Source organism: Atractosteus spatula, chromosome 2 (genome assembly GCF_055471065.1).
Source record: "Atractosteus spatula isolate fAtrSpa1 chromosome 2, fAtrSpa1.hap1, whole genome shotgun sequence".
Lineage (NCBI taxonomy): Eukaryota > Metazoa > Chordata > Actinopteri > Semionotiformes > Lepisosteidae > Atractosteus > Atractosteus spatula.
Genome location: NC_142707.1, coordinates 78,981,210 through 79,007,849, shown reverse-complemented (window position 1 = coordinate 79,007,849; position 26,640 = coordinate 78,981,210).

Genomic DNA, 26,640 nt, shown 5'->3' with positions numbered 1-26,640 from the left:
AGTTATCATGGATAGAGAACAATACATTGCAGAAGCACACAGACAATTAAATAATCAGGAACACTATACTACTTTGGAAGAACCGCTGTACAAACAAACAGCACTAGAAATAGGGCAAATCCTACAAACTCTGGTTGAACTAAAACACCTCACAAAAAAACAGGCATTCTACCTAAGAGGAGAGGAATCACCACGACCGAGGATTTTCTACCTCCTCCCAAAAATTCATAAAGCCCCAGAAACATGGCCACTCCCCTACGAAATTCCACCTGGGAGGCCCATAGTGTCCGACTGCAACAGTGAATCCTACAGAATAGCAGAATATCTAGACCATTTCCTCAACCCCATTTCTAAACACCACCCAAGTTACATCAAAGACACCTATGACTTTGTAGCCAAAGTCAAAAATGCTACAATACAACAGGAAGCCTTCCTGTTCACCATTGACATTGACAGTTTATACACCAACATTGAAACTACAGAGGGACTGAAAGCAGTCCGGGAGTGGTTTCTCAAATACCCTGACCGCAACAGACCAGAAACACAAATTCTGAAGCTATTGGAAATTAGTCTCAACAAAAATGATTTTGAATTTGAAGAGCAATACTACTTACAAATAAAAGGAACTGCTATGGGGAAACGCTTTGCTCCGGCCTATGCTGACATCTATATGGCCCATTGGGAAGCCACAGTATTCCCAAAATGTACACACAAACCTACACACTACTTCAGGTACCTTGACGACATCTGGGGAACCTGGACGCACGGCCCACAGGCCTTTCAAGAATTCATTAACACCCTCAACACACACCACAGGTCCATTAAACTCAAATACACCAAGCATGAAAACCACATAGACTTCCTAGACACCACCACATACAAGGGTTCCTCCTTCAACAACACAGGCAAACTGGACATCAAGGTATATTTCAAAGACACGGACACACACGGCTTACTGCACAAAGACAGCTTCCACCCAAAACATACTTTCAAAGGACTGGTAAAATCACAACTCCTACGCTTCCACAAAATCTGCACACAACAACAAGACTTTGAGGAAGCCAAACACATACTCTTCCAAGCTCTACGCCTGAGAGGATACACACGAAGTTTCCTCAAAAATGTGGCACAAACATTTCTAAACAGAAAAACACCTGATGACAGCAAAATAATACCCCTCATCACAACATATTCTCAACTCAGCGTAATAACCAACCAAAAACTAAAGTCTACATTCACCACGATATTAGAAAACACAAACCTCCTGAGGGAACACAAAATCATATCTGCATATAGAAAAAACAAAAACCTACAGGATTACTTAGTCCAAAGCAAACTAAAACCGATACAAAACAGATCAAATACACCAAAAGCCAAACACTTCAAACAAAAAACTACCATCCAAAACAACAAAACCAAAGAAATCTTCCAGTTGCAAAGGGCGCTCTCAGAAAACACCAGTAACGCTGTCTATGGCATCCAGTGCAAAACGTGTGGGGTGACCTATGTGGGGGAAACAGGTAACTCCATCCGAACCCGACTGGCACAACACAGGTACAACATCCGGAACCAGCGGGAAAGGAGGACTCACCTGGTGGCACACTTCCTACAGCACGGGCTGGAAGCACTGGAGGCCACAGGACTGGAGAGCAACCCCAACTGGACAGAGATGGAAAGAAAGAAAAAGGAAGCAGAGTGGATCAAAAGACTTCATACTACCTTTCCACAAGGCCTGAACATCAGAAAATAAACTGGGAGGGTTTCAGTCGTTGGAAGGAGAGTGCAACACTCCTTGTCCCAGATGGTCCCTTCTTAGGGAAAATCTGGGAGAAAGAGCTTTGTTCCCCTACCCTAACCCTAACCCTAACCCTAACAGAGGTAAAATTGCCTAACAGTGGAAACCTAACGGTGCCAACGAAGCTTTAGGCATTTTACTGGTAAGTATGGATCGTTATGGTATGCGTCAACCCAGAGTTGACAACGCACGCTACCGTACGGTCACCCTCCACACCGCCGCCACTTCCTACACACCAAACCACACCACATCAAACATATCAAATAGACAGGATACCTTCCAACTAGGAACCAGGATCATCTACAAAATGATCCAGACAGTCCACCACCTAAAAAACACAGCAGTTTCCGGAGGGGAGAACCAGGCACCCGCCAGCCTACGACGGAAGACAGAGGAACTCAAGCACCTCATAAGACCGGCCAACCCAACCGAACTCACATGTTTAAAGCTAGTAAGCAATGCCAAAAACTGGCTCCACACCACATTGCAGATCCTCGAAGAGCACTACGAGGAAACTCTCACACATCTGTCCAGACGACTGGAGGACCTGGAGCTTCCCCGCTGGGAACAAGCTTTCGCGGTTGCCTCTAACTGGGCAAAGAAAAATTATGGGAGGAAAATACAGAAGGACACGTTGGACCATACACAAGCTATGGTTACTGCTACACTTAGCAACAAGGAATCCACTATCCCCACGTCTCCAAACAGATTCCAAATACTCGACACACTAACCAGGGAAGAGGTAAATGGCTCAGAAGAGACATACGTAACCCAGGCAGAATCCCATCCAGAAACAGTGAAGAGACACTGGGAAAGCAGACATCCAACCCAGAAATCTGGCCCCATGAGAGCCAGATCATATACTCCGGAAATAGATGACTTTCCTCCGATCCCCATGCCACAAAGGATCCGAAGAAAGCAGAGAAGACCAGAGGGAACCATGAGAAACACCCCAACTGGAATCTGTATCCCAAACAACACCACCAGGGTACACCTCTCCCAGGACTCTAGCTCTGACCCTAACCTCAGCCCTAACACTAACGCTTATACTGACCTTAACACCAACCCCGACCCCAACCCTAACCCTAACCTTATCCCCAACCCTAATCCTAACCCTGATCCTAACCCCGACCCTGATCCTAACCCTAACCCAAATACTAACCCTGACTTCAACCCTGATCCTAACCCCAACCCAAATACTAACCCTGACATTAACCCTGATCCTAACCCTAACCCCGACATTAACCCTGATCCTAACCCTAACCCTGACTCAGACCCCGACCTTTACCCCCCCACACCACCACCAGCCCAACCAAGATACCGACCACACCGACATGACAAGACCACAAGAAAGCTAACGGACTGGAAGCTGGAAACCCACAAACGCTGGCTCTTCATAGGGGACTCTAATTTATCAAGAATACCCCCCTATGAAAATCCAGATCTACAGATAGAAAGCTACCCAGGAGCATCATTTTACAACGCAGCAAACCTCCTACAACACACCCCCCGGAACTCAGGAGTGGAGAAAATCATTCTATCCTTTGGAATCAATAACAAGGCACAAAAAGCAAAGGAAACAGCTATCAAACAACTACAACAGATGCTACGGGAAGCTAAGGGATCCTTCCCATCTGCAGAAATATACATCCCACTGATTAATTACTCCAGAGACCTGGAACCAGAATTCAGGAAAAATCTGGACACAATAAACAATCACATACAGCAAAACATGCCATACCTCCCCAAACTGGAAGAAACCCTTTTCAAGACAGAAAGAGATGGAATTCACTGGACCACCGCAACAGCTCAAAAAATGCTAGACCACTGGTCACAACATTTAAACTGGTAAGCCCCAAAGCCACAGAACAAGAGGGGGACAAGAACAACAAAAATATTGTAAATCTAAGCAACAACTTCCACCCCACAACTGAACAAATCAACCTCCTCAATAAGGGCTTATCATTTGTCCCCACAGTAGGGACAAAGAAAGGTCAGAAAACCAGACTGAAAAGCGAAATCCGACAATACCACCGTCGCCTTAAACTGACCGCCTTCTTTGAGGATAAAGACACCGACACAGAAAGGGTTCCCTTCCTGCCTAAATCCAGCTGGGAACCAGGGGAAAACCAACTGCCACCAGAAATCCAGGAAATCATTCAAGAGGACAACAGAATTCTACAAAAACTCCGACCATACAGGGACTCACACAACATAACAAAGGAGGAAACCATAGCCTTAAAACATTTAAAGGAAAACAAACATATAGTCATAAAACCAGCAGACAAAGGGAGTGCAATAGTTATCATGGATAGAGAACAATACATTGCAGAAGCACACAGACAATTAAATAATCAGGAACACTATACTACTTTGGAAGAACCGCTGTACAAACAAACAGCACTAGAAATAGGGCAAATCCTACAAACTCTGGTTGAACTAAAACACCTCACAAAAAAACAGGCATTCTACCTAAGAGGAGAGGAATCACCACGACCGAGGATTTTCTACCTCCTCCCAAAAATTCATAAAGCCCCAGAAACATGGCCACTCCCCTACGAAATTCCACCTGGGAGGCCCATAGTGTCCGACTGCAACAGTGAATCCTACAGAATAGCAGAATATCTAGACCATTTCCTCAACCCCATTTCTAAACACCACCCAAGTTACATCAAAGACACCTATGACTTTGTAGCCAAAGTCAAAAATGCTACAATACAACAGGAAGCCTTCCTGTTCACCATTGACATTGACAGTTTATACACCAACATTGAAACTACAGAGGGACTGAAAGCAGTCCGGGAGTGGTTTCTCAAATACCCTGACCGCAACAGACCAGAAACACAAATTCTGAAGCTATTGGAAATTAGTCTCAACAAAAATGATTTTGAATTTGAAGAGCAATACTACTTACAAATAAAAGGAACTGCTATGGGGAAACGCTTTGCTCCGGCCTATGCTGACATCTATATGGCCCATTGGGAAGCCACAGTATTCCCAAAATGTACACACAAACCTACACACTACTTCAGGTACCTTGACGACATCTGGGGAACCTGGACGCACGGCCCACAGGCCTTTCAAGAATTCATTAACACCCTCAACACACACCACAGGTCCATTAAACTCAAATACACCAAGCATGAAAACCACATAGACTTCCTAGACACCACCACATACAAGGGTTCCTCCTTCAACAACACAGGCAAACTGGACATCAAGGTATATTTCAAAGACACGGACACACACGGCTTACTGCACAAAGACAGCTTCCACCCAAAACATACTTTCAAAGGACTGGTAAAATCACAACTCCTACGCTTCCACAAAATCTGCACACAACAACAAGACTTTGAGGAAGCCAAACACATACTCTTCCAAGCTCTACGCCTGAGAGGATACACACGAAGTTTCCTCAAAAATGTGGCACAAACATTTCTAAACAGAAAAACACCTGATGACAGCAAAATAATACCCCTCATCACAACATATTCTCAACTCAGCGTAATAACCAACCAAAAACTAAAGTCTACATTCACCACGATATTAGAAAACACAAACCTCCTGAGGGAACACAAAATCATATCTGCATATAGAAAAAACAAAAACCTACAGGATTACTTAGTCCAAAGCAAACTAAAACCGATACAAAACAGATCAAATACACCAAAAGCCAAACACTTCAAACAAAAAACTACCATCCAAAACAACAAAACCAAAGAAATCTTCCAGTTGCAAAGGGCGCTCTCAGAAAACACCAGTAACGCTGTCTATGGCATCCAGTGCAAAACGTGTGGGGTGACCTATGTGGGGGAAACAGGTAACTCCATCCGAACCCGACTGGCACAACACAGGTACAACATCCGGAACCAGCGGGAAAGGAGGACTCACCTGGTGGCACACTTCCTACAGCACGGGCTGGAAGCACTGGAGGCCACAGGACTGGAGAGCAACCCCAACTGGACAGAGATGGAAAGAAAGAAAAAGGAAGCAGAGTGGATCAAAAGACTTCATACTACCTTTCCACAAGGCCTGAACATCAGAAAATAAACTGGGAGGGTTTCAGTCGTTGGAAGGAGAGTGCAACACTCCTTGTCCCAGATGGTCCCTTCTTAGGGAAAATCTGGGAGAAAGAGCTTTGTTCCCCTATCCTAACTAGCCAGATCCTACAGGGACTGGAACTCTTCACAGTCACTGTTCCAGCACTCAGGCAACAAACAAAAGAAGACCTAAAACCAATTGAAACTTGCACAGCCCACACACCAGTCGTACCAGGAAGGAAAACAAAAGACCCTAATGGCCTATTGAGAGGTTAACGGCCCATACATAATCCCCAGCAGGAAAGCAGAAACCCATTCAACCACTGAAACTGCACCTACTCACACAGAAACAAAAGAAATACAGACAATAGTATTCAAACCACCCCCCTGGGAGGAACTACACTCACCGCCCCTTTGAAAACAAGATAAGAACAGGCCAACAGGGACAGAGTGCCCCATAACAACGCCTGAAGAAGACCCAGGCAGGTCGAAACGTCGCGACACAGAGAAAAGCAAGATTGCCATTCCACGGAGCCACAGACTCTACAGAGGTAAAATTGCCTAACAGTGGAAACCTAACGGTGCCAACGAAGCTTTAGGCATTTTACTGGTAAGTATGGATCGTTATGGTATGCGTCAACCCAGAGTTGACAACGCACGCTACCGTACGGTCACCCTCCACACCGCCGCCACTTCCTACACACCAAACCACACCACATCAAACATATCAAATAGACAGGATACCTTCCAACTAGGAACCAGGATCATCTACAAAATGATCCAGACAGTCCACCACCTAAAAAACACAGCAGTTTCCGGAGGGGAGAACCAGGCACCCGCCAGCCTACGACGGAAGACAGAGGAACTCAAGCACCTCATAAGACCGGCCAACCCAACCGAACTCACATGTTTAAAGCTAGTAAGCAATGCCAAAAACTGGCTCCACACCACATTGCAGATCCTCGAAGAGCACTACGAGGAAACTCTCACACATCTGTCCAGACGACTGGAGGACCTGGAGCTTCCCCGCTGGGAACAAGCTTTCGCGGTTGCCTCTAACTGGGCAAAGAAAAATTATGGGAGGAAAATACAGAAGGACACGTTGGACCATACACAAGCTATGGTTACTGCTACACTTAGCAACAAGGAATCCACTATCCCCACGTCTCCAAACAGATTCCAAATACTCGACACACTAACCAGGGAAGAGGTAAATGGCTCAGAAGAGACATACGTAACCCAGGCAGAATCCCATCCAGAAACAGTGAAGAGACACTGGGAAAGCAGACATCCAACCCAGAAATCTGGCCCCATGAGAGCCAGATCATATACTCCGGAAATAGATGACTTTCCTCCGATCCCCATGCCACAAAGGATCCGAAGAAAGCAGAGAAGACCAGAGGGAACCATGAGAAACACCCCAACTGGAATCTGTATCCCAAACAACACCACCAGGGTACACCTCTCCCAGGACTCTAGCTCTGACCCTAACCTCAGCCCTAACACTAACGCTTATACTGACCTTAACACCAACCCCGACCCCAACCCTAACCCTAACCTTATCCCCAACCCTAATCCTAACCCTGATCCTAACCCCGACCCTGATCCTAACCCTAACCCAAATACTAACCCTGACTTTAACCCTGATCCTAACCCCAACCCAAACACTAACCCTGACATTAACCCTGATCCTAACCCTAACCCGGACATTAACCCTGATCCTAACCCTAACCCTGACTCAGACCCCGACCTTTACCCCCCCACACCACCACCAGCCCAACCAAGATACCGACCACACCGACATGACAAGACCACAAGAAAGCTAACGGACTGGAAGCTGGAAACCCACAAACGCTGGCTCTTCATAGGGGACTCTAATTTATCAAGAATACCCCCCTATGAAAATCCAGATCTACAGATAGAAAGCTACCCAGGAGCATCATTTTACAACGCAGCAAACCTCCTACAACACACCCCCCGGAACTCAGGAGTGGAGAAAATCATTCTATCCTTTGGAATCAATAACAAGGCACAAAAAGCAAAGGAAACAGCTATCAAACAACTACAACAGATGCTACGGGAAGCTAAGGGATCCTTCCCATCTGCAGAAATATACATCCCACTGATTAATTACTCCAGAGACCTGGAACCAGAATTCAGGAAAAATCTGGACACAATAAACAATCACATACAGCAAAACATGCCATACCTCCCCAAACTGGAAGAAACCCTTTTCAAGACAGAAAGAGATGGAATTCACTGGACCACCGCAACAGCTCAAAAAATGCTAGACCACTGGTCACAACATTTAAACTGGTAAGCCCCAAAGCCACAGAACAAGAGGGGGACAAGAACAACAAAAATATTGTAAATCTAAGCAACAACTTCCACCCCACAACTGAACAAATCAACCTCCTCAATAAGGGCTTATCATTTGTCCCCACAGTAGGGACAAAGAAAGGTCAGAAAACCAGACTGAAAAGCGAAATCCGACAATACCACCGTCGCCTTAAACTGACCGTCTTCTTTGAGGATAAAGACACCGACACAGAAAGGGTTCCCTTCCTGCCTAAATCCAGCTGGGAACCAGGGGAAAACCAACTGCCACCAGAAATCCAGGAAATCATTCAAGAGGACAACAGAATTCTACAAAAACTCCGACCATACAGGGACTCACACAACATAACAAAGGAGGAAACCATAGCCTTAAAACATTTAAAGGAAAACAAACATATAGTCATAAAACCAGCAGACAAAGGGAGTGCAATAGTTATCATGGATAGAGAACAATACATTGCAGAAGCACACAGACAATTAAATAATCAGGAACACTATACTACTTTGGAAGAACCGCTGTACAAACAAACAGCACTAGAAATAGGGCAAATCCTACAAACTCTGGTTGAACTAAAACACCTCACAAAAAAACAGGCATTCTACCTAAGAGGAGAGGAATCACCACGACCGAGGATTTTCTACCTCCTCCCAAAAATTCATAAAGCCCCAGAAACATGGCCACTCCCCTACGAAATTCCACCTGGGAGGCCCATAGTGTCCGACTGCAACAGTGAATCCTACAGAATAGCAGAATATCTAGACCATTTCCTCAACCCCATTTCTAAACACCACCCAAGTTACATCAAAGACACCTATGACTTTGTAGCCAAAGTCAAAAATGCTACAATACAACAGGAAGCCTTCCTGTTCACCATTGACATTGACAGTTTATACACCAACATTGAAACTACAGAGGGACTGAAAGCAGTCCGGGAGTGGTTTCTCAAATACCCTGACCGCAACAGACCAGAAACACAAATTCTGAAGCTATTGGAAATTAGTCTCAACAAAAATGATTTTGAATTTGAAGAGCAATACTACTTACAAATAAAAGGAACTGCTATGGGGAAACGCTTTGCTCCGGCCTATGCTGACATCTATATGGCCCATTGGGAAGCCACAGTATTCCCAAAATGTACACACAAACCTACACACTACTTCAGGTACCTTGACGACATCTGGGGAACCTGGACGCACGGCCCACAGGCCTTTCAAGAATTCATTAACACCCTCAACACACACCACAGGTCCATTAAACTCAAATACACCAAGCATGAAAACCACATAGACTTCCTAGACACCACCACATACAAGGGTTCCTCCTTCAACAACACAGGCAAACTGGACATCAAGGTATATTTCAAAGACACGGACACACACGGCTTACTGCACAAAGACAGCTTCCACCCAAAACATACTTTCAAAGGACTGGTAAAATCACAACTCCTACGCTTCCACAAAATCTGCACACAACAACAAGACTTTGAGGAAGCCAAACACATACTCTTCCAAGCTCTACGCCTGAGAGGATACACACGAAGTTTCCTCAAAAATGTGGCACAAACATTTCTAAACAGAAAAACACCTGATGACAGCAAAATAATACCCCTCATCACAACATATTCTCAACTCAGCGTAATAACCAACCAAAAACTAAAGTCTACATTCACCACGATATTAGAAAACACAAACCTCCTGAGGGAACACAAAATCATATCTGCATATAGAAAAAACAAAAACCTACAGGATTACTTAGTCCAAAGCAAACTAAAACCGATACAAAACAGATCAAATACACCAAAAGCCAAACACTTCAAACAAAAAACTACCATCCAAAACAACAAAACCAAAGAAATCTTCCAGTTGCAAAGGGCGCTCTCAGAAAACACCAGTAACGCTGTCTATGGCATCCAGTGCAAAACGTGTGGGGTGACCTATGTGGGGGAAACAGGTAACTCCATCCGAACCCGACTGGCACAACACAGGTACAACATCCGGAACCAGCGGGAAAGGAGGACTCACCTGGTGGCACACTTCCTACAGCACGGGCTGGAAGCACTGGAGGCCACAGGACTGGAGAGCAACCCCAACTGGACAGAGATGGAAAGAAAGAAAAAGGAAGCAGAGTGGATCAAAAGACTTCATACTACCTTTCCACAAGGCCTGAACATCAGAAAATAAACTGGGAGGGTTTCAGTCGTTGGAAGGAGAGTGCAACACTCCTTGTCCCAGATGGTCCCTTCTTAGGGAAAATCTGGGAGAAAGAGCTTTGTTCCCCTATCCTAACTAGCCAGATCCTACAGGGACTGGAACTCTTCACAGTCACTGTTCCAGCACTCAGGCAACAAACAAAAGAAGACCTAAAACCAATTGAAACTTGCACAGCCCACACACCAGTCGTACCAGGAAGGAAAACAAAAGACCCTAATGGCCTATTGAGAGGTTAACGGCCCATACATAATCCCCAGCAGGAAAGCAGAAACCCATTCACCCACTGAAACTGCACCTACTCACACAGAAACAAAAGAAATACAGACAATAGTATTCAAACCACCCCCCTGGGAGGAACTACACTCACCGCCCCTTTGAAAACAAGATAAGAACAGGCCAACAGGGACAGAGTGCCCCATAACAACGCCTGAAGAAGACCCAGGCAGGTCGAAACGTCGCGACACAGAGAAAAGCAAGATTGCCATTCCACGGAGCCACAGACTCTACAGAGGTAAAATTGCCTAACAGTGGAAACCTAACGGTGCCAACGAAGCTTTAGGCATTTTACTGGTAAGTATGGATCGTTATGGTATGCGTCAACCCAGAGTTGACAACGCACGCTACCGTACGGTCACCCTCCACACCGCCGCCACTTCCTACACACCAAACCACACCACATCAAACATATCAAATAGACAGGATACCTTCCAACTAGGAACCAGGATCATCTACAAAATGATCCAGACAGTCCACCACCTAAAAAACACAGCAGTTTCCGGAGGGGAGAACCAGGCACCCGCCAGCCTACGACGGAAGACAGAGGAACTCAAGCACCTCATAAGACCGGCCAACCCAACCGAACTCACATGTTTAAAGCTAGTAAGCAATGCCAAAAACTGGCTCCACACCACATTGCAGATCCTCGAAGAGCACTACGAGGAAACTCTCACACATCTGTCCAGACGACTGGAGGACCTGGAGCTTCCCCGCTGGGAACAAGCTTTCGCGGTTGCCTCTAACTGGGCAAAGAAAAATTATGGGAGGAAAATACAGAAGGACACGTTGGACCATACACAAGCTATGGTTACTGCTACACTTAGCAACAAGGAATCCACTATCCCCACGTCTCCAAACAGATTCCAAATACTCGACACACTAACCAGGGAAGAGGTAAATGGCTCAGAAGAGACATACGTAACCCAGGCAGAATCCCATCCAGAAACAGTGAAGAGACACTGGGAAAGCAGACATCCAACCCAGAAATCTGGCCCCATGAGAGCCAGATCATATACTCCGGAAATAGATGACTTTCCTCCGATCCCCATGCCACAAAGGATCCGAAGAAAGCAGAGAAGACCAGAGGGAACCATGAGAAACACCCCAACTGGAATCTGTATCCCAAACAACACCACCAGGGTACACCTCTCCCAGGACTCTAGCTCTGACCCTAACCTCAGCCCTAACACTAACGCTTATACTGACCTTAACACCAACCCCGACCCCAACCCTAACCCTAACCTTATCCCCAACCCTAATCCTAACCCTGATCCTAACCCCGACCCTGATCCTAACCCTAACCCAAATACTAACCCTGACTTCAACCCTGATCCTAACCCCAACCCAAATACTAACCCTGACATTAACCCTGATCCTAACCCTAACCCCGACATTAACCCTGATCCTAACCCTAACCCTGACTCAGACCCCGACCTTTACCCCCCCACACCACCACCAGCCCAACCAAGATACCGACCACACCGACATGACAAGACCACAAGAAAGCTAACGGACTGGAAGCTGGAAACCCACAAACGCTGGCTCTTCATAGGGGACTCTAATTTATCAAGAATACCCCCCTATGAAAATCCAGATCTACAGATAGAAAGCTACCCAGGAGCATCATTTTACAACGCAGCAAACCTCCTACAACACACCCCCCGGAACTCAGGAGTGGAGAAAATCATTCTATCCTTTGGAATCAATAACAAGGCACAAAAAGCAAAGGAAACAGCTATCAAACAACTACAACAGATGCTACGGGAAGCTAAGGGATCCTTCCCATCTGCAGAAATATACATCCCACTGATTAATTACTCCAGAGACCTGGAACCAGAATTCAGGAAAAATCTGGACACAATAAACAATCACATACAGCAAAACATGCCATACCTCCCCAAACTGGAAGAAACCCTTTTCAAGACAGAAAGAGATGGAATTCACTGGACCACCGCAACAGCTCAAAAAATGCTAGACCACTGGTCACAACATTTAAACTGGTAAGCCCCAAAGCCACAGAACAAGAGGGGGACAAGAACAACAAAAATATTGTAAATCTAAGCAACAACTTCCACCCCACAACTGAACAAATCAACCTCCTCAATAAGGGCTTATCATTTGTCCCCACAGTAGGGACAAAGAAAGGTCAGAAAACCAGACTGAAAAGCGAAATCCGACAATACCACCGTCGCCTTAAACTGACCGCCTTCTTTGAGGATAAAGACACCGACACAGAAAGGGTTCCCTTCCTGCCTAAATCCAGCTGGGAACCAGGGGAAAACCAACTGCCACCAGAAATCCAGGAAATCATTCAAGAGGACAACAGAATTCTACAAAAACTCCGACCATACAGGGACTCACACAACATAACAAAGGAGGAAACCATAGCCTTAAAACATTTAAAGGAAAACAAACATATAGTCATAAAACCAGCAGACAAAGGGAGTGCAATAGTTATCATGGATAGAGAACAATACATTGCAGAAGCACACAGACAATTAAATAATCAGGAACACTATACTACTTTGGAAGAACCGCTGTACAAACAAACAGCACTAGAAATAGGGCAAATCCTACAAACTCTGGTTGAACTAAAACACCTCACAAAAAAACAGGCATTCTACCTAAGAGGAGAGGAATCACCACGACCGAGGATTTTCTACCTCCTCCCAAAAATTCATAAAGCCCCAGAAACATGGCCACTCCCCTACGAAATTCCACCTGGGAGGCCCATAGTGTCCGACTGCAACAGTGAATCCTACAGAATAGCAGAATATCTAGACCATTTCCTCAACCCCATTTCTAAACACCACCCAAGTTACATCAAAGACACCTATGACTTTGTAGCCAAAGTCAAAAATGCTACAATACAACAGGAAGCCTTCCTGTTCACCATTGACATTGACAGTTTATACACCAACATTGAAACTACAGAGGGACTGAAAGCAGTCCGGGAGTGGTTTCTCAAATACCCTGACCGCAACAGACCAGAAACACAAATTCTGAAGCTATTGGAAATTAGTCTCAACAAAAATGATTTTGAATTTGAAGAGCAATACTACTTACAAATAAAAGGAACTGCTATGGGGAAACGCTTTGCTCCGGCCTATGCTGACATCTATATGGCCCATTGGGAAGCCACAGTATTCCCAAAATGTACACACAAACCTACACACTACTTCAGGTACCTTGACGACATCTGGGGAACCTGGACGCACGGCCCACAGGCCTTTCAAGAATTCATTAACACCCTCAACACACACCACAGGTCCATTAAACTCAAATACACCAAGCATGAAAACCACATAGACTTCCTAGACACCACCACATACAAGGGTTCCTCCTTCAACAACACAGGCAAACTGGACATCAAGGTATATTTCAAAGACACGGACACACACGGCTTACTGCACAAAGACAGCTTCCACCCAAAACATACTTTCAAAGGACTGGTAAAATCACAACTCCTACGCTTCCACAAAATCTGCACACAACAACAAGACTTTGAGGAAGCCAAACACATACTCTTCCAAGCTCTACGCCTGAGAGGATACACACGAAGTTTCCTCAAAAATGTGGCACAAACATTTCTAAACAGAAAAACACCTGATGACAGCAAAATAATACCCCTCATCACAACATATTCTCAACTCAGCGTAATAACCAACCAAAAACTAAAGTCTACATTCACCACGATATTAGAAAACACAAACCTCCTGAGGGAACACAAAATCATATCTGCATATAGAAAAAACAAAAACCTACAGGATTACTTAGTCCAAAGCAAACTAAAACCGATACAAAACAGATCAAATACACCAAAAGCCAAACACTTCAAACAAAAAACTACCATCCAAAACAACAAAACCAAAGAAATCTTCCAGTTGCAAAGGGCGCTCTCAGAAAACACCAGTAACGCTGTCTATGGCATCCAGTGCAAAACGTGTGGGGTGACCTATGTGGGGGAAACAGGTAACTCCATCCGAACCCGACTGGCACAACACAGGTACAACATCCGGAACCAGCGGGAAAGGAGGACTCACCTGGTGGCACACTTCCTACAGCACGGGCTGGAAGCACTGGAGGCCACAGGACTGGAGAGCAACCCCAACTGGACAGAGATGGAAAGAAAGAAAAAGGAAGCAGAGTGGATCAAAAGACTTCATACTACCTTTCCACAAGGCCTGAACATCAGAAAATAAACTGGGAGGGTTTCAGTCGTTGGAAGGAGAGTGCAACACTCCTTGTCCCAGATGGTCCCTTCTTAGGGAAAATCTGGGAGAAAGAGCTTTGTTCCCCTACCCTAACCCTAACCCTAACCCTAACAGAGGTAAAATTGCCTAACAGTGGAAACCTAACGGTGCCAACGAAGCTTTAGGCATTTTACTGGTAAGTATGGATCGTTATGGTATGCGTCAACCCAGAGTTGACAACGCACGCTACCGTACGGTCACCCTCCACACCGCCGCCACTTCCTACACACCAAACCACACCACATCAAACATATCAAATAGACAGGATACCTTCCAACTAGGAACCAGGATCATCTACAAAATGATCCAGACAGTCCACCACCTAAAAAACACAGCAGTTTCCGGAGGGGAGAACCAGGCACCCGCCAGCCTACGACGGAAGACAGAGGAACTCAAGCACCTCATAAGACCGGCCAACCCAACCGAACTCACATGTTTAAAGCTAGTAAGCAATGCCAAAAACTGGCTCCACACCACATTGCAGATCCTCGAAGAGCACTACGAGGAAACTCTCACACATCTGTCCAGACGACTGGAGGACCTGGAGCTTCCCCGCTGGGAACAAGCTTTCGCGGTTGCCTCTAACTGGGCAAAGAAAAATTATGGGAGGAAAATACAGAAGGACACGTTGGACCATACACAAGCTATGGTTACTGCTACACTTAGCAACAAGGAATCCACTATCCCCACGTCTCCAAACAGATTCCAAATACTCGACACACTAACCAGGGAAGAGGTAAATGGCTCAGAAGAGACATACGTAACCCAGGCAGAATCCCATCCAGAAACAGTGAAGAGACACTGGGAAAGCAGACATCCAACCCAGAAATCTGGCCCCATGAGAGCCAGATCATATACTCCGGAAATAGATGACTTTCCTCCGATCCCCATGCCACAAAGGATCCGAAGAAAGCAGAGAAGACCAGAGGGAACCATGAGAAACACCCCAACTGGAATCTGTATCCCAAACAACACCACCAGGGTACACCTCTCCCAGGACTCTAGCTCTGACCCTAACCTCAGCCCTAACACTAACGCTTATACTGACCTTAACACCAACCCCGACCCCAACCCTAACCCTAACCTTATCCCCAACCCTAATCCTAACCCTGATCCTAACCCCGACCCTGATCCTAACCCTAACCCAAATACTAACCCTGACTTCAACCCTGATCCTAACACCGACCCTGATCCTAACCCTAACCCTAATCATAACCCTGACATTAACCCTGACATTAACCCCAACCCTGATGCTAACCCTGACTCAGACCCCGACCTTTACCCCCCCACACCACCACCAGCCCAACCAAGATACCGACCACACCGACATGACAAGACCACAAGAAAGCTAACGGACTGGAAGCTGGAAACCCACAAACGCTGGCTCTTCATAGGGGACTCTAATTTATCAAGAATACCCCCCTATGAAAATCCAGATCTACAGATAGAAAGCTACCCAGGAGCATCATTTTACAACGCAGCAAACCTCCTACAACACACCCCCCGGAACACAGGAGTGGAGAAAATCATTCTATCCTTTGGAATCAATAACAAGGCACAAAAAGCAAAGGAAACAGCTATCAAACAACTACAACAGATGCTACGGGAAGCCAAGGGATCCTTCCCATCTGCAGAAATATACATCCCCCTGATTAATTACTCCAGAGACCTGGAACCAGAATTCAGGAAAAATCTGGACACAATAAACAATCACATACAGCAAAACATGCCATACCTCCCCAAACTGGAAGAAACCCTTTTCAAGACAGAAAGAGACGGAATTCACTGGACCACCGCAACAGCTCTAAAAATGCTAGACCACTGGTCACAACATTTAAACTGGTAAGCCCCAAAGCCACAGAACAAGAGGGGGACAAGAACAACAAAAATATTGTAAATCTAAGCAACAACTTCCACCCCACAACTGAACAAATCAACCTCCTCAATAAGGGCTTATCATTTGTCCCCACAGTAGGGACAAAGAAAGGTCAGAAAACCAGACTGAAAAGCGAAATCCGACAATACCACCGTCGCCTTAAACTGACCGCCTTCTTTGAGGATAAAGACACAGACACAGAAAGGGATCCCTTCCTGCCTAAATCCAGCTGGGAACCAGGGGAAAACCAACTGCCACCAGAAATCCAGGAAATCATTCAAGAGGACAACAGAATTCTACAAAAACTCCGACCATACAGGGACTCACACAACATAACAAAGGAGGAAACCATAGCCTTAAAACATTTAAAGGAAAACAAACATATAGTCATAAAACCAGCAGACAAAGGGAGTGCAATAGTTATCATGGATAGAGAACAATACATTGCAGAAGCACACAGACAATTAAATAATCAGGAACACTATACTACTTTGGAAGAACCGCTGTACAAACAAACAGCACTAGAAATAGGGCAAATCCTACAAACTCTGGTTGAACTAAAACACCTAACAAAAAAACAGGCATTCTACCTAAGAGGAGAGGAATCACCACGACCGAGGATTTTCTACCTCCTCCCAAAAATTCATAAAGCCCCAGAAACATGGCCACTCCCCTACGAAATTCCACCTGGGAGGCCCATAGTGTCCGACTGCAACAGTGAATCCTACAGAATAGCAGAATATCTAGACCATTTCCTTAACCCCATTTCTAAACACCACCCAAGTTACATCAAAGACACCTATGACTTTGTAGCCAAAGTCAAAAATGCTACAATACAACAGGAAGCCTTCCTGTTCACCATTGACATTGACAGTTTATACACCAACATTGAAACTACAGAGGGACTGAAAGCAGTCCGGGAGTGGTTTCTCAAATACCCTGACCGCAACAGACCAGAAACACAAATTCTGAAGCTATTGGAAATTAGCCTCAACAAAAATGATTTTGAATTTGAAGAGCAATACTACTTACAAATAAAAGGAACTGCTATGGGGAAACGCTTTGCTCCGGCCTATGCTGACATCTATATGGCCCATTGGGAAGCCACAGTATTCCCAAAATGTACACACAAACCTACACACTACTTCAGGTACCTTGACGACATCTGGGGAACCTGGACGCACGGCCCACAGGCCTTTCAAGAATTCATTAACACCCTCAACACACACCACAGGTCCATTAAACTCAAATACACCAAGCATGAAAACCACATAGACTTCCTAGACACCACCACATACAAGGGTTCCTCCTTCAACAACACAGGCAAACTGGACATCAAGGTATATTTCAAAGACACGGACACACACGGCTTACTGCACAAAGACAGCTTCCACCCAAAACATACTTTCAAAGGACTGGTAAAATCACAACTCCTACGCTTCCACAAAATCTGCACACAACAACAAGACTTTGAGGAAGCCAAACACATACTCTTCCAAGCTCTACGCCAGAGAGGATACACACGAAGTTTCCTCAAAAATGTGGCACAAACATTTCTAAACAGAAAAACACCTGATGACAGCAAAATAATACCCCTCATCACAACATATTCCCAACTCAGCGTAATAACCAACCAAAAACTAAAGTCTACATTCACCACGATATTAGAAAACACAAACCTACTGAGGGAACACAAAATCATATCTGCATATAGAAAAAACAAAAACCTACAGGATTACTTAGTCCAAAGCAAACTAAAACCGATACAAAACAGATCAAATACACCAAAAGCCAAACACTTCAAACAAAAAACAACCATCCAAAACAACAAAACCAAAGAAATCTTCCAGTTGCAAAGGGCGCTCTCAGAAAACACCAATAACGCTGTCTATGGCATCCAGTGCAAAACGTGCGGGGTGACCTATGTGGGGGAAACAGGTAACTCCATCCGAACCCGACTGGCACAACACAGGTACAACATCCGGAACCAGCGGGAAAGGAGGACTCACCTGGTGGCACACTTCCTACAGCACGGGCTGGAAGCGCTGGAGGCCACAGGACTGGAGAGCAACCCCAACTGGACAGAGATGGAAAGAAAGAAAAAGGAAGCAGAGTGGATCAAAAGACTTCATACTACCTTTCCACAAGGCCTGAACATCAGAAAATAAACTGGGAGGGTTTCAGTCGTTGGAAGGAGAGTGCAACACTCCTTGTCCCAGATGGTCCCTTCTTAGGGAAAATCTGGGAGAAAGAGCTTTGTTCCCCTATCCTAACTAGCCAGATCCTACAGGGACTGGAACTCTTCACAGTCGCTCTTCCAGCACTCAGGCAACAAACAAAAGAAGACCTAAAACCAATTGAAACTTGCACAGCCCACACACCAGTCATACCAGGAAGGAAAACAAAAGACCCTAATGGCCTATTGAGAGGTTAACGGCCCATACATAATCCCCAGCAGGAAAGCAGAAACCCATTCACACACTGAAACTGCACCTACTCACACAGAAACAAAAGAAATACAGACAATAGTATTCAAACCACCCCCCTGGGAGGAACTACACTTACCGCCCCTTTGAAAACAAGATAAGAACAGGCCAACAGGGACACAGTGCCCCATAACAACGCCTGAAGAAGACCCAGGCAGGTCGAAACGTCGCGACACAGAGAAAAGCAAGATTGCCTTTCCACGGAGCCACAGATTCTACAGAGGTAAAATTGCCTAACAGTGGAAACCTAACGGTGCCAACGAAGCTTTAGGCATTTTACTGGTAAGTATGGACCGATATGGTATGCGTCAACCCAGAGTTGACAACGCACGCTACCGTACGGTCACCCTCCACACCGCCGCCACTTCCTACACACCAAACCACACCACATCAAACATATCAAATAGACAGGATACCTTCCAACTAGGAACCAGGATCATCTACAAAATGATCCAGACAGTCCACCACCTAAAAAACACAGCAGTTTCCGGAGGGGAGAACCAGGCACCCGCCAGCCTACGACGGAAGACAGAGGAACTCAAGCACCTCATAAGACCGGCCAACCCAACCGAACTCACATGTTTAAAGCTAGTAAGCAATGCCAAAAACTGGCTCCACACCACATTGCAGATCCTCGAAGAGCACTACGAGGAAACTCTCACACATCTGTCCAGACGACTGGAGGACCTGGAGCTTCCCCGCTGGGAACAAGCTTTCGCGGTTGCCTCTAACTGGGCAAAGAAAAATTATGGGAGGAAAATACAGAAGGACACGTTGGACCATACACAAGCTATGGTTACTGCTACACTTAGCAACAAGGAATCCACTATCCCCACGTCTCCAAACAGATTCCAAATACTCGACACACTAACCAGGGAAGAGGTAAATGGCTCAGAAGAGACATACGTAACCCAGGCAGAATCCCATCCAGAAACAGTGAAGAGACACTGGGAAAGCAGACATCCAACCCAGAAATCTGGCCCCAGGAGAGCCAGATCATATACTCCGGAAATAGATGACTTTCCTCCGATCCCCATGCCACAAAGGATCCGAAGAAAGCAGAGAAGACCAGAGGGAACCATGAGAAACACCCCAACTGGAATCTGTATCCCAAACAACACCACCAGGGTACACCTCTCCCAGGACTCTAGCTCTGACCCTAACCTCAGCCCTAACACTAACGCTTATACTGACCTTAACACCAACCCCGACCCCGACCCTAACCTTATCCCCAACCCTAATCCTAACCCTGATCCTAACCCCGACCCTGATCCTAACCCTAACCCAAATACTAACCCTGACATTAACCCTGATCCTAACCCTAACCCGGACATTCACCCTGATCCTAACACCGACCCTGATCCTAACCCTAACCCTAATCATAACCCTGACATTAACCCTGACATTAACCCCAACCCTGATGCTAACCCTGACTCAGACCCCGACCTTTACCCCCCCACACCACCACCAGCCCAACCAAGATACCGACCACACCGACATGACAAGACCACAAGAAAGCTAACGGACTGGAAGCTGGAAACCCACAAACGCTGGCTCTTCATAGGGGACTCTAATTTATCAAGAATACCCCCCTATGAAAATCCAGATCTACAGATAGAAAGCTACCCAGGAGCATCATTTTACAACGCAGCAAACCTCCTACAACACACCCCCCGGAACACAGGAGTGGAGAAAATCATTCTATCCTTTGGAATCAATAACAAGGCACAAAAAGCAAAGGAAACAGCTATCAAACAACTACAACAGATGCTACGGGAAGCCAAGGGATCCTTCCCATCTGCAGAAATATACATCCCCCTGATTAATTACTCCAGAGACCTGGAACCAGAATTCAGGAAAAATCTGGACACAATAAACAATCACATACAGCAAAACATGCCATACCTCCCCAAACTGGAAGAAACCCTTTTCAAGACAGAAAGAGACGGAATTCACTGGACCACCGCAACAGCTCAAAAAATGCTAGACCACTGGTCACAACATTTAAACTGGTAAGCCCCAAAGCCACAGAACAAGAGGGGGACAAGAACAACAAAAATATTGTAAATCTAAGCAACAACTTCCACCCCACAACTGAACAAATCAACCTCCTCAATAAGGGCTTATCATTTGTCCCCACAGTAGGGACAAAGAAAGGTCAGAAAACCAGACTGAAAAGCGAAATCCGACAATACCACCGTCGCCTTAAACTGACCGCCTTCTTTGAGGATAAAGACACAGACACAGAAAGGGATCCCTTCCTGCCTAAATCCAGCTGGGAACCAGGGGAAAACCAACTGCCACCAGAAATCCAGGAAATCATTCAAGAGGACAACAGAATTCTACAAAAACTCCGACCATACAGGGACTCACACAACATAACAAAGGAGGAAACCATAGCCTTAAAACATTTAAAGGAAAACAAACATATAGTCATAAAACCAGCAGACAAAGGGAGTGCAATAGTTATCATGGATAGAGAACAATACATTGCAGAAGCACACAGACAATTAAATAATCAGGAACACTATACTACTTTGGAAGAACCGCTGTACAAACAAACAGCACTAGAAATAGGGCAAATCCTACAAACTCTGGTTGAACTAAAACACCTAACAAAAAAACAGGCATTCTACCTAAGAGGAGAGGAATCACCACGACCGAGGATTTTCTACCTCCTCCCAAAAATTCATAAAGCCCCAGAAACATGGCCACTCCCCTACGAAATTCCACCTGGGAGGCCCATAGTGTCCGACTGCAACAGTGAATCCTACAGAATAGCAGAATATCTAGACCATTTCCTTAACCCCATTTCTAAACACCACCCAAGTTACATCAAAGACACCTATGACTTTGTAGCCAAAGTCAAAAATGCTACAATACAACAGGAAGCCTTCCTGTTCACCATTGACATTGACAGTTTATACACCAACATTGAAACTACAGAGGGACTGAAAGCAGTCCGGGAGTGGTTTCTCAAATACCCTGACCGCAACAGACCAGAAACACAAATTCTGAAGCTATTGGAAATTAGCCTCAACAAAAATGATTTTGAATTTGAAGAGCAATACTACTTACAAATAAAAGGAACTGCTATGGGGAAACGCTTTGCTCCGGCCTATGCTGACATCTATATGGCCCATTGGGAAGCCACAGTATTCCCAAAATGTACACACAAACCTACACACTACTTCAGGTACCTTGACGACATCTGGGGAACCTGGACGCACGGCCCACAGGCCTTTCAAGAATTCATTAACACCCTCAACACACACCACAGGTCCATTAAACTCAAATACACCAAGCATGAAAACCACATAGACTTCCTAGACACCACCACATACAAGGGTTCCTCCTTCAACAACACAGGCAAACTGGACATCAAGGTATATTTCAAAGACACGGACACACACGGCTTACTGCACAAAGACAGCTTCCACCCAAAACATACTTTCAAAGGACTGGTAAAATCACAACTCCTACGCTTCCACAAAATCTGCACACAACAACAAGACTTTGAGGAAGCCAAACACATACTCTTCCAAGCTCTACGCCAGAGAGGATACACACGAAGTTTCCTCAAAAATGTGGCACAAACATTTCTAAACAGAAAAACACCTGATGACAGCAAAATAATACCCCTCATCACAACATATTCCCAACTCAGCGTAATAACCAACCAAAAACTAAAGTCTACATTCACCACGATATTAGAAAACACAAACCTACTGAGGGAACACAAAATCATATCTGCATATAGAAAAAACAAAAACCTACAGGATTACTTAGTCCAAAGCAAACTAAAACCGATACAAAACAGATCAAATACACCAAAAGCCAAACACTTCAAACAAAAAACAACCATCCAAAACAACAAAACCAAAGAAATCTTCCAGTTGCAAAGGGCACTCTCAGAAAACACCAATAACGCTGTCTATGGCATCCAGTGCAAAACGTGCGGGGTGACCTATGTGGGGGAAACAGGTAACTCCATCCGAACCCGACTGGCACAACACAGGTACAACATCCGGAACCAGCGGGAAAGGAGGACTCACCTGGTGGCACACTTCCTACAGCACGGGCTGGAAGCGCTGGAGGCCACAGGACTGGAGAGCAACCCCAACTGGACAGAGATGGAAAGAAAGAAAAAGGAAGCAGAGTGGATCAAAAGACTTCATACTACCTTTCCACAAGGCCTGAACATCAGAAAATAAACTGGGAGGGTTTCAGTCGTTGGAAGGAGAGTGCAACACTCCTTGTCCCAGATGGTCCCTTCTTAGGGAAAATCTGGGAGAAAGAGCTTTGTTCCCCTATCCTAACCCTAACCCTACCCTAACCCTAACCCCTAACCCCTAACCCTAACCCTAACCCTACCCTAACCCTAACCCTAACCCTGATCCTAACCCTAACCCGGACATTAACCCTGATCCTAACACCGACCCTGATCCTAACCCTAACCCTAATCATAACCCTGACATTAACCCTGACATTAACCCCAACCCTGATGCTAACCCTGACTCAGACCCCGACCTTTACCCCCCCACACCACCACCAGCCCAACCAAGATACCGACCACACCAACATGACAAGACCACAAGAAAGCTAACGGACTGGAAGCTGGAAACCCACAAACGCTGGCTCTTCATAGGGGACTCTAATTTATCAAGAATACCCCCCTATGAAAATCCAGATCTACAGATAGAAAGCTACCTAGGAGCATCATTTTACAACGCAGCAAACCTCCTACAACACACCCCCCGGAACTCAGGAGTGGAGAAAATCATTCTATCCTTTGGAATCAATAACAAGGCACAAAAAGCAAAGGAAACAGCTATCAAACAACTACAACAGATGCTACGGGAAGCTAAGGGATCCTTCCCATCTGCAGAAATATACATCCCACTGATTAATTACTCCAGAGACCTGGAACCAGAATTCAGGAAAAATCTGGACACAATAAACAATCACATACAGCAAAACATGCCATACCTCCCCAAACTGGAAGAAACCCTTTTCAAGACAGAAAGAGATGGAATTCACTGGACCACCGCAACAGCTCAAAAAATGCTAGACCACTGGTCACAACATTTAAACTGGTAAGCCCCAAAGCCACAGAACAAGAGGGGGACAAGAACAACAAAAATATTGTAAATCTAAGCAACAACTTCCACCCCACAACTGAACAAATCAACCTCCTCAATAAGGGCTTATCATTTGTCCCCACAGTAGGGACAAAGAAAGGTCAGAAAACCAGACTGAAAAGCGAAATCCGACAATACCACCGTCGCCTTAAACTGACCGCCTTCTTTGAGGATAAAGACACCGACACAGAAAGGGTTCCCTTCCTGCCTAAATCCAGCTGGGAACCAGGGGAAAACCAACTGCCACCAGAAATCCAGGAAATCATTCAAGAGGACAACAGAATTCTACAAAAACTCCGACCATACAGGGACTCACACAACATAACAAAGGAGGAAACCATAGCCTTAAAACATTTAAAGGAAAACAAACATATAGTCATAAAACCAGCAGACAAAGGGAGTGCAATAGTTATCATGGATAGAGAACAATACATTGCAGAAGCACACAGACAATTAAATAATCAGGAACACTATACTACTTTGGAAGAACCGCTGTACAAACAAACAGCACTAGAAATAGGGCAAATCCTACAAACTCTGGTTGAACTAAAACACCTCACAAAAAAACAGGCATTCTACCTAAGAGGAGAGGAATCACCACGACCGAGGATTTTCTACCTCCTCCCAAAAATTCATAAAGCCCCAGAAACATGGCCACTCCCCTACGAAATTCCACCTGGGAGGCCCATAGTGTCCGACTGCAACAGTGAATCCTACAGAATAGCAGAATATCTAGACCATTTCCTCAACCCCATTTCTAAACACCACCCAAGTTACATCAAAGACACCTATGACTTTGTAGCCAAAGTCAAAAATGCTACAATACAACAGGAAGCCTTCCTGTTCACCATTGACATTGACAGTTTATACACCAACATTGAAACTACAGAGGGACTGAAAGCAGTCCGGGAGTGGTTTCTCAAATACCCTGACCGCAACAGACCAGAAACACAAATTCTGAAGCTATTGGAAATTAGTCTCAACAAAAATGATTTTGAATTTGAAGAGCAATACTACTTACAAATAAAAGGAACTGCTATGGGGAAACGCTTTGCTCCGGCCTATGCTGACATCTATATGGCCCATTGGGAAGCCACAGTATTCCCAAAATGTACACACAAACCTACACACTACTTCAGGTACCTTGACGACATCTGGGGAACCTGGACGCACGGCCCACAGGCCTTTCAAGAATTCATTAACACCCTCAACACACACCACAGGTCCATTAAACTCAAATACACCAAGCATGAAAACCACATAGACTTCCTAGACACCACCACATACAAGGGTTCCTCCTTCAACAACACAGGCAAACTGGACATCAAGGTATATTTCAAAGACACGGACACACACGGCTTACTGCACAAAGACAGCTTCCACCCAAAACATACTTTCAAAGGACTGGTAAAATCACAACTCCTACGCTTCCACAAAATCTGCACACAACAACAAGACTTTGAGGAAGCCAAACACATACTCTTCCAAGCTCTACGCCTGAGAGGATACACACGAAGTTTCCTCAAAAATGTGGCACAAACATTTCTAAACAGAAAAACACCTGATGACAGCAAAATAATACCCCTCATCACAACATATTCTCAACTCAGCGTAATAACCAACCAAAAACTAAAGTCTACATTCACCACGATATTAGAAAACACAAACCTCCTGAGGGAACACAAAATCATATCTGCATATAGAAAAAACAAAAACCTACAGGATTACTTAGTCCAAAGCAAACTAAAACCGATACAAAACAGATCAAATACACCAAAAGCCAAACACTTCAAACAAAAAACTACCATCCAAAACAACAAAACCAAAGAAATCTTCCAGTTGCAAAGGGCGCTCTCAGAAAACACCAGTAACGCTGTCTATGGCATCCAGTGCAAAACGTGTGGGGTGACCTATGTGGGGGAAACAGGTAACTCCATCCGAACCCGACTGGCACAACACAGGTACAACATCCGGAACCAGCGGGAAAGGAGGACTCACCTGGTGGCACACTTCCTACAGCACGGGCTGGAAGCACTGGAGGCCACAGGACTGGAGAGCAACCCCAACTGGACAGAGATGGAAAGAAAGAAAAAGGAAGCAGAGTGGATCAAAAGACTTCATACTACCTTTCCACAAGGCCTGAACATCAGAAAATAAACTGGGAGGGTTTCAGTCGTTGGAAGGAGAGTGCAACACTCCTTGTCCCAGATGGTCCCTTCTTAGGG